The sequence below is a fragment of the Psammomys obesus genome, unplaced genomic scaffold (genome assembly GCF_907164565.1).
Source record: "Psammomys obesus unplaced genomic scaffold, mPsaObe1.curated_primary_1811, whole genome shotgun sequence".
Lineage (NCBI taxonomy): Eukaryota > Metazoa > Chordata > Mammalia > Rodentia > Muridae > Psammomys > Psammomys obesus.
Window position 1 is genome coordinate 9,383,156 of NW_026590677.1, and position 8,317 is coordinate 9,391,472.

The 8,317-nt window shown below is 37.2% G+C and overlaps 1 pseudogene; it reads left to right on the plus strand.

Moving 5' to 3' along the window:
* The window catches only part of LOC129677659 (leucine-rich repeat-containing protein 14-like), a 3,005-nt pseudogene extending 222 nt beyond the window's left edge, over nucleotides 1–2,783 (plus strand).
* Nucleotides 2,784–8,317: the final 5,534 nt, after the last annotated feature.

Genomic DNA, 8,317 nt, shown 5'->3' on the forward strand with positions numbered 1-8,317 from the left:
CTTCTTCTTCTTCTTCTTCTTCTTCTTCTTCTTCTTCTTCTTCTTCTTCTTCTTCTTCTTCTTCTTTTTGCTTAACTTCATTTGTAGGAATGGCACTCTGACATCTCATAGAGATTGTTTTTGTTTTGTATTTTCTGTTTGTTTCATTGTGTTTTTCTTTTGGTTGTTGTTTTTGAAACAGGATTTTTCTTTGTAGCCATGGCTATTCTGGAAACTCTCTCTGTAATCCAGGCTGGCCTCAAACTCACTGAGATATGCCTACCCCAGCCTCCAAAGTGCTGGGAATCCAGGCATGCACTACCACTGCCTGGTTCATAGAGATGTTCATTCTTTTTAACATTTGCATCAGATACTTATATAACTGTACTGTATTTTATTTAAATATTTACCTATGATTTTTTTAACATTTTGAAATTATAAGTAATGTTTTTCTGTATATATTTAGGTGTATATGTTTTTTGTATGGTAATAGATCTCAATAGGATATGATGAGCAGTAGGATTTTTGAGTCAAATTTAAGATCTTATGTAGTTTTGTGAGACAGTTCAAAATTTTGTCCTGGAAACATTTTATTAGTTTTCACTTCCACTAGAAATGTATGAGAATTACTGTTTTCTCACAGCCCCATTAACAGAATATGCTGCTTTACTTTTAACATTTTTGCCTCTAGGTGACTTGATATTAAATGATAACCACATGATTGTTTACATATGTATACATATACATATATATGTAACTAATTGTCATTAAAATTTGACATTTTTTAATTTATGGATTGTAATTATACATCATTGTATAAATTACTATTTAACATCTTTTCCTTATTTTTATACAAAATTTCTGGTCCACTGCCTTTCAGTTTTAGATTTCCTTATATAATTATCACATTATCCAATTGTATGAGCAGTGTACTGATCTTTGAAAATTTTCAGTTGTCTTTTGATTTAACTGTGATTTTTTTTAATATTTTGAAATGATTTCATTTTTAGGAGCCCTAAATTGAGGATCCTAGATATAAGGCAGGATGTTGACTGCAGAACAATATGCTCTCATTTTGGTATTAGATCCCTACTTGTTTTCATAGCTGTACTCACTCTATATTCTAAAGTTAGAAAACCAGTGTAACATTGTAGATCAAGAACCTGAGACGCAGTCCTCAAGACTGCTTATGGAATTACTAGTGGACCTTTCCCTTGATGATACTTTGAGAAAAGGTGAATTTTTGCTTTGCTTCTGAATAAAGTTGAGCAGAGCTCAGGGTCATTGCATCCTTGTTGCCAAGATTTACAAATTGATAAATTATCTTACAGAAAAAACTTTCTGAAGTTCCTAAATCTGACATGCATTCAGAACCTGGCAGTTAATAAGGCTTCACCATCCTTCTAGCTCATATCTAGCTTGATAGCCTGAGTCTATCTAAAATCACTTGTAGATCTTTGTATGGGAAAGTCTTCTGAGTGTTCCTCAACAATCTTGGTCAGATGAAATGCCTGAAAGAGCTCAACTTGTTTTCCTTTATTCTTACAGATCATCTGGACAGCCTATTCAGGTGAGGGATTGGGATATGTGCCTGGAGTTCCTGAACTGACTGTTAAGACAGAGGAGAAATCACTCCTGGGGGTTCCTGAGGTCCTCAAAAACTCTTTCTGCCATCTACCTCTGCCCTCCTAAGAGTTTGACAGTATGCCAGAAAGTGTCTCTCATAGTCTGAGGAGAAAAACAGTGTTACAAAAAACTTACTCACCTGAGCATATGTAGGCAGTGTGCTCAGTCCAGAAATATAAAGGTGAAAAGAACAATACAGTCCTTCTCTAGCCATCGAAAGATGAACGGGAGAAATTAAGAGAAAGTTTATGTGTGGCACAGGTGCACATACTTATAGCCATATAACCATAGACTGTAATGTCAGATAATTTTCCAAATCGGCTATCTCCAAGGTCCAGGCCTTGAATGTAGAGGTTGTCATTTATGGACTGGCCAAAGGGAGCTTCTGCATGGTTGCTTCCTACCTCCAATCTCTTCCAAGCAGGTGAACTAGTTCTACCTTTGCTTGTTTTGTAATCACTAAATAGATAATATTTACACTAAATCTTTGACACAATCCTCTATAATAATGTACTGTAAAAATTCTTAAGGACACAAATTCTGAGAATAGAAAAGTAACTTTTCAAGGTCACAAAACTATTGAGTGAATTAAACCCCATATTGTTAGCTGTTCCAATGTATGTGTGTGAAAGTTTAGTCTAGATTTCTTGATGTATTTTCCCTCAGATGATTATCATCCTCTCTTTGTTTTCCATCCATAGAGCCTTACCACCTGATTTGGATTTGTTGTATCTGCCATTCTGTGAAATTTCTTAGAGATCTCAAATTTCTGTACCAGAGCCCTCAGGCCAATCACCTAAAGCTATTGAATCTTAGTAACAATCCAATGTATTGGGATGATTATGGGCCCTTTCAGATACTTCTGCAGAAACTCTTGCAGCATTTGGCTATAAACCATTGCCATTTAACAGATGTTTCACTCTCTGCTATCCTTCCAGCCCTATCAAACTGTTTCTTTTTGCATGTGATTAGCTTTGTCTCTAATCCAATTACGATGCTTATGCTCATGAGAATTCTTCATTACTTAACACCTTTGATTTACCCCATCTCTGTACATTGCTATGAACAATGGAATTTTCATGGCAGCTTAGACCTACAGAAGCTTGCTGATGTCCATGCGCAACCGAAGGTTGATGCTACAAGCAGCAAAGCGAAGCGACACGAACTGGATCACTTAGTCTCATTAAATTCCCAAGTTCAACTCAGTTTCAACCCTAATATGTGACCTGTTAAGTGTTCAAAGTTCTTTTCTGGAGCTCTCAAAATCTTATGTAAGATTCTTAAGTTATAGTAGACTACAGTTAGGAAGTATGGACATGTTACTGCTGACTGATATAAAGCACTAACTATAAGAAAATGGAGAACTGTGTGTTTCTCTGTTATTGGTCTTCGTCTTAATTTTGCTGACTAAAGTGTTGGGTATATCATATGCAATTACTACATCATGGTGTACTATATGTTTCATTTACTCCTGAGTACCTAACGCATTTTAATGTCATTGCAACTTTTCCTGGTTTGTGTGGGGTGTCCTTGAAGACTGAGCTTTTGTCTTCTCCCCCAAGTTACTTTAAATTACTCATACTTAAGGCTCCCTTGGGCTACTTATGAGAAGCTACCTGGAACTAACAGTGAAGAAAATAACCTATTTTTATAACACACTGACACATTCAGTTATATTGTTAACTCATTTCCCATGTTTCAGACTATTTCATACTTCAAATATCTATTGATGGTATTATTCTAAGTACTCAGAATTAAAATACAGATATGACAAATTTCTTATGTGAAGCTATTCAGAATCCAAATGTTCATATGTTTTATTTGTCCTTCTACTGTTTCTTAGGCCACCACGTAGTAAACTTATTTCACCCTTTTCGATGCCAAACTTTGCTTTTCTTTTTCTTGATATACAAAGTAAATTCCATATTGTGGGATATTTACTCAAAGTTCATAGCTTAATTATCATATCCTCAAGGAGCCTATTCTCTCATGTCTGTTAGTCTGCTTTCTGATGTACAATATACTTGAGAAAATTGACTTGTAAGGAGGAAAACTTTGTTTCTTATTTGCAGATATTTCATTTTATGCTTGGTAAGTCCCATAACTTTGGGACTTTGGCAACATAAATAAAGCACGATATAGAGTCTGTGGCACAGAGATGTGGTCTTATTTTATGAGGGCAAACAATCAGAGAGAAAAATGTGAGGGCAAATACATTACAAATACATTATACTTTTAAAAATGTAGATGAATATAAGAGATCTAGTAACTCAATTAAATTTGTTTTACTAATTCTAGTTTCCTTGATTACAGAGTACATTTGCAAGGTAGGAAGAATGACATGTTCAAATGGCATGCAAGTAACATGTAGTGTTTCCTTTGTGATATAATATATAACTCTGTGAAAAGTTAGTGATTTATCTGTGCTTAACATATGGCTTGCATTATGATACTAAGTTGCACAAAATTTCAAAGTTCTCAAAAATCTTCATATGTGGAACAATTGCCTTTTTTATTAACATTTCTTTACTTTTTCGTTATTTCACATTTAACAAAATGTTGCTAAAATTATGCTCCCGTTTCTTAACATCTTTTTGTTTTTTACATTTTTTTTCAATCTTTCCCTTACTGCATACATTGTGTTCCCATTCTGATCAATGTAAGAGTAAGATAATACTAGGAAGTGAGCAAATGAAGCAAGATTTGAATGTTTCCTTTTATGCTACAGTTCTGGCTGTCACCATACTCTGAGGATGAAAGCAAGAACACACAATGAATGGAATTCAACCCTAAAATGTTACATGTTAAGTGCTCAATGGTCTTTTCTAGTTAGGAAGTACATTAATTATACTTATGAATATAATTATGAAGTTAGAAAAAACAAATTAAGAATACCATTCTTGTATTAAGAATGTGAGTTACTAATTCAATTATTTTCACAAGAAAGTGACTTCCTTTTTTTTCTTTTTTGGCTTTTTTAAGAAAGTGACTTTTAATTCATTGCTTCTAGTCAATTTTAGAAATTATCTAAGTGACTTTTAAGATAAGGAATGACTAGCTGGGCATGGTGATGTAATGCTGTCATCACAGCACTCAAGGAGGCAGAGGTACTTGAATCTCTGTGAGCTCAAGACCAGCCTGGTCTACAAAGTGAGGCCAGGACACCCAAGGGTACACAGAGAAACCATGTCTAGAAACAAACAAAGAAACAAAAAACAAGAACAAAAGGAATGCTTAAAAACAATTGTTAAGGATACCATATCCAAAGAATTGACTGCTGATCTATAACCAAGCAGTTCTATTAGCATTTGTTAGGGACAACAAATGTAAATCAGCAGAATATTTTCCCCCATAGTAGAGGACTTATTTTTAAGCATGCATTATTAACCTGAAACAGATGTCATTCCTCTATTAAGCAAGAGTTTTAAGGATAAGAAAACTTCTGCTCCCCTTATGTCAAAGTCAGCCTCTGCTCCCCTTACTAGAGGACCCACATGGAGAGTGAGTTGCCTATTGGCTACATCTGAGCAGGAGCATCTAGGTCTTCATCATGCATGGTCTTTGGTTGGAGTATCAGTCTCTGCAGGGATCCCTGGGCCCAGAATTTTTGGCTGTGTTGGTCATTTTATGGAGCTCCTGTCTACTCTGAGTTTTTCTATTCCCCCAGTTCCATCCATTTACCTGCAAATTTCATGATTTCCTTGTTTTTAATAGCTGAGTAGTATCCATTGTGTAAATGTACCACACTTTCTGTATATATTCTTCAGTCGAAAGACATCCAGATTTTGGCTATTAAGGCCCTGTTTCTGACATGGACTCTGTTACCAGCTCTTTGATCACTTCCCCCAGCAGGAGGAGCGGGAGCTTACCAGTTCACAGAGGAAGAGGATGCAGGCAGTCCTAAAGAAACTTGATAGGTTAGGGCCAGATGGTAGGAGAGGAAGGCTCTCCCTTCCTGAGGAATAGTGGATGGGGCTAGGGGAGAAAAGGGAGGGTGGGTGGGACTGGGAAGAGATGAGGGAGCTACAATCGGGATGTAAAGTGAATAAATTATACATAATAAATTTAAATTAAAAAAGTATAAAGAAGCTTCAAGTAAAGAGTTTGACTGTTGCCTACCTAAGTTGTACTTATTTGGAAAGAATTATATTTCCCATACATGATACAAGGATAACATAAGTGCACATGCATTAACACACACACACACACACACACACACACACACACACACACACACACAGTTTAACATGGAAACTTAGAATGGAAAAATGCCCTGCTCATCAATAATAGGCCAGTACCAAATGCGATAAAAGTTACAAGTTTACTAGTGGGAGAGGCATGGATGTGCAATAACAGACACTGTTTGTTGTAAAGACATTCAGAGATGGATCAAATGGGAAGATGTAGGAGACCCACTTAATAGAGAAAGCGTTTAGGCTGGATATTATGCCACACACCTGTAGGTCAAAACAAGAGTATATGAAAGTTTTTCATGAGTCATTTCACCATGGTCCTTCCTAATAGTGCAAATTTTGCTACATGAAACCTCACAGGCAGGATAAGAACTCAAATCTGTTCTGCCAAGAAAATGATGCTGAATGTTGCAAAATTTTTTTAATCTCATAAACTTTTATTAGGGTTTGACTTTTGATTGTACATTATGGTTTATTTTTTGTCACCAAAATATTTTTACTTCTTTTTTTTTCTTTTTTTAAAATTTTTTATTAATTACACTTTATTCATTTTGTATCCCCCCATAAGCTCCTCCCTCCTCCCCTCCCGCTCCCACCCTCCCTCTCCTTTCTGCATGCATGCCACTCCCCAAGTCCACTGATAGGGGAGGTTCTCCTCTTCTTTCTGATCTTAGTCTATCAGTTCTCATCAAAAGTGGCTGCATTGTCCTCTACTGTGGCCTGATAAGGCTGCTCCCCCCTCAGGGGGAAGTGATCAACAAGCAGACCAATCAGATTATGTCAGAGGCAGTCCCTCTTCCCATTACTATGTAACCCACTTGGACACTGAACTGCCATGGGCTACACCTGTGCAGGGGTTCCAGGTCATCTCCACGAATAGTCCTTGGTATGAGTCTCTGGGAAGTTCCCTGTGTTCAAATTATCTTGTTCTGTTGCTCTCCTTGTGGAGTTCCCCTCCCCTCCAGCTCTTACTATTTCGCACTTCTTACATAGAATTCCATTCACTCTGCCCATCAGTTGGCCATAAGGCTCAGCATCTGCTTTGAGAGTCTATACTGCAGAAGCTTTCAGAGGCCCTCTGTGGCAGGTTTCAAGGTTGTTTCCTGTTTTCTTCTGGCTTTCAGAGGCCCTCTGTAGCAGGTTCCGAGGTTGTTTCCTATTTTCTTTTTCTTCTGATGTCCATCCTCTTTGCCTTTCAGGTTGGGGATTGAACATTTTAGTTAGGGTCCTCTCTTTTGCTTAGTTTGTTTAGATGTACAGATTTTAGTGGGTTTATTCTATATTGTATGTTTATATGAGTGAGTATATACCATGCGTGTCTTTTTGCTTCTGGGACAACTCACTCAGGATGATCCTTTCCAGGTCCCACCATTTACCTGCAAATTTCATGATTTCCTTATTTTTCATTGCTGAGTAATACTCCATTGTATAGATGTACCACAGTTTCTGCATCCATTCTTCAGTTGAGGGGCATCTGGGTTGTTTCCAGCTTCTGGCTATTACAAATAAAGCTGCTACAAACATGGTTGAGCAAATGTCCTTTTTGTGTACTTGCGCCTCTTTTGGGTATATGCCTAGGAGTGGTATGGCTGGATCTTGAGGAAGCGCTATTCCTAGTTGTCTGAGAAAACGTCAGATTGATTTCCAGAATGGTTGTACCAGTTTACATTCCCACCAGCAGTGGAGAAGGGTTCCCCTTTCTCCACAACCTCTCCAGCATGTGTTGTCCCTTGAGTTTTTCACCTTGGCCATTCTGATGGGTGTAAGGTAAAATCTCAGGGTTGTTTTGATTTGCATTTCCCTAATGGCTAATGAGGTTGAGCATTTCTTTAAGTGCTTCTCTGCCATTTGATATTCCTCTGTGGGGAATTCTCTGTTTAGCACTGTTCCCCATTTTTTAAGTGGATTACTTGGTTTATTGCTTTTCAGCTTGTTTAGTTCTTTATATTTATTGGATATTAGTCCTCTGTCAGAAAAAGGGTTGGTGATGATTCTTTCCCAATCTGTAGGCAGTCGCTTTGTTTTGATGATGGTGTCCTTTGCTTTACAGAAGCTTTTCAATTTCATGAGGTCCCATTTATTGATTGTTGCCCTTAGAGACTGTGCTGTTGGTGTTCTGTTCAGGAAGTTTTCTCCTGTACCAATGAGTTCTAGGGTATTTCCCACTTTTTTTTTTTCTAGCCGATTTAATGTGTCTGTTTTTATGTTGAGGTCTTTGATCCATTTGGACTTCAGTTTTGTGCAGGGTGATAAGTATGGATCTATTTTCGTTTTTCTACATGTTGGACCAGCACCATTTGTTGAAGATGCTATCTTTTTTCCATTGTATGGTTTTGGCATCTTTGTCAAAAATCAGGTGTCCGTAAGTGTGTGGGTTTATTTCTGGGTCTTCTGTTCGTTTCCATTGATCCACCATTCTGTTTCAATGCCAGTACCTGCAGTTTTTAAAACTCTTGTTCTATAGTACAGCTTAAGATCAGGGATGGAGATACCTCCAGAAGATCTTTTATTGTAGAGGA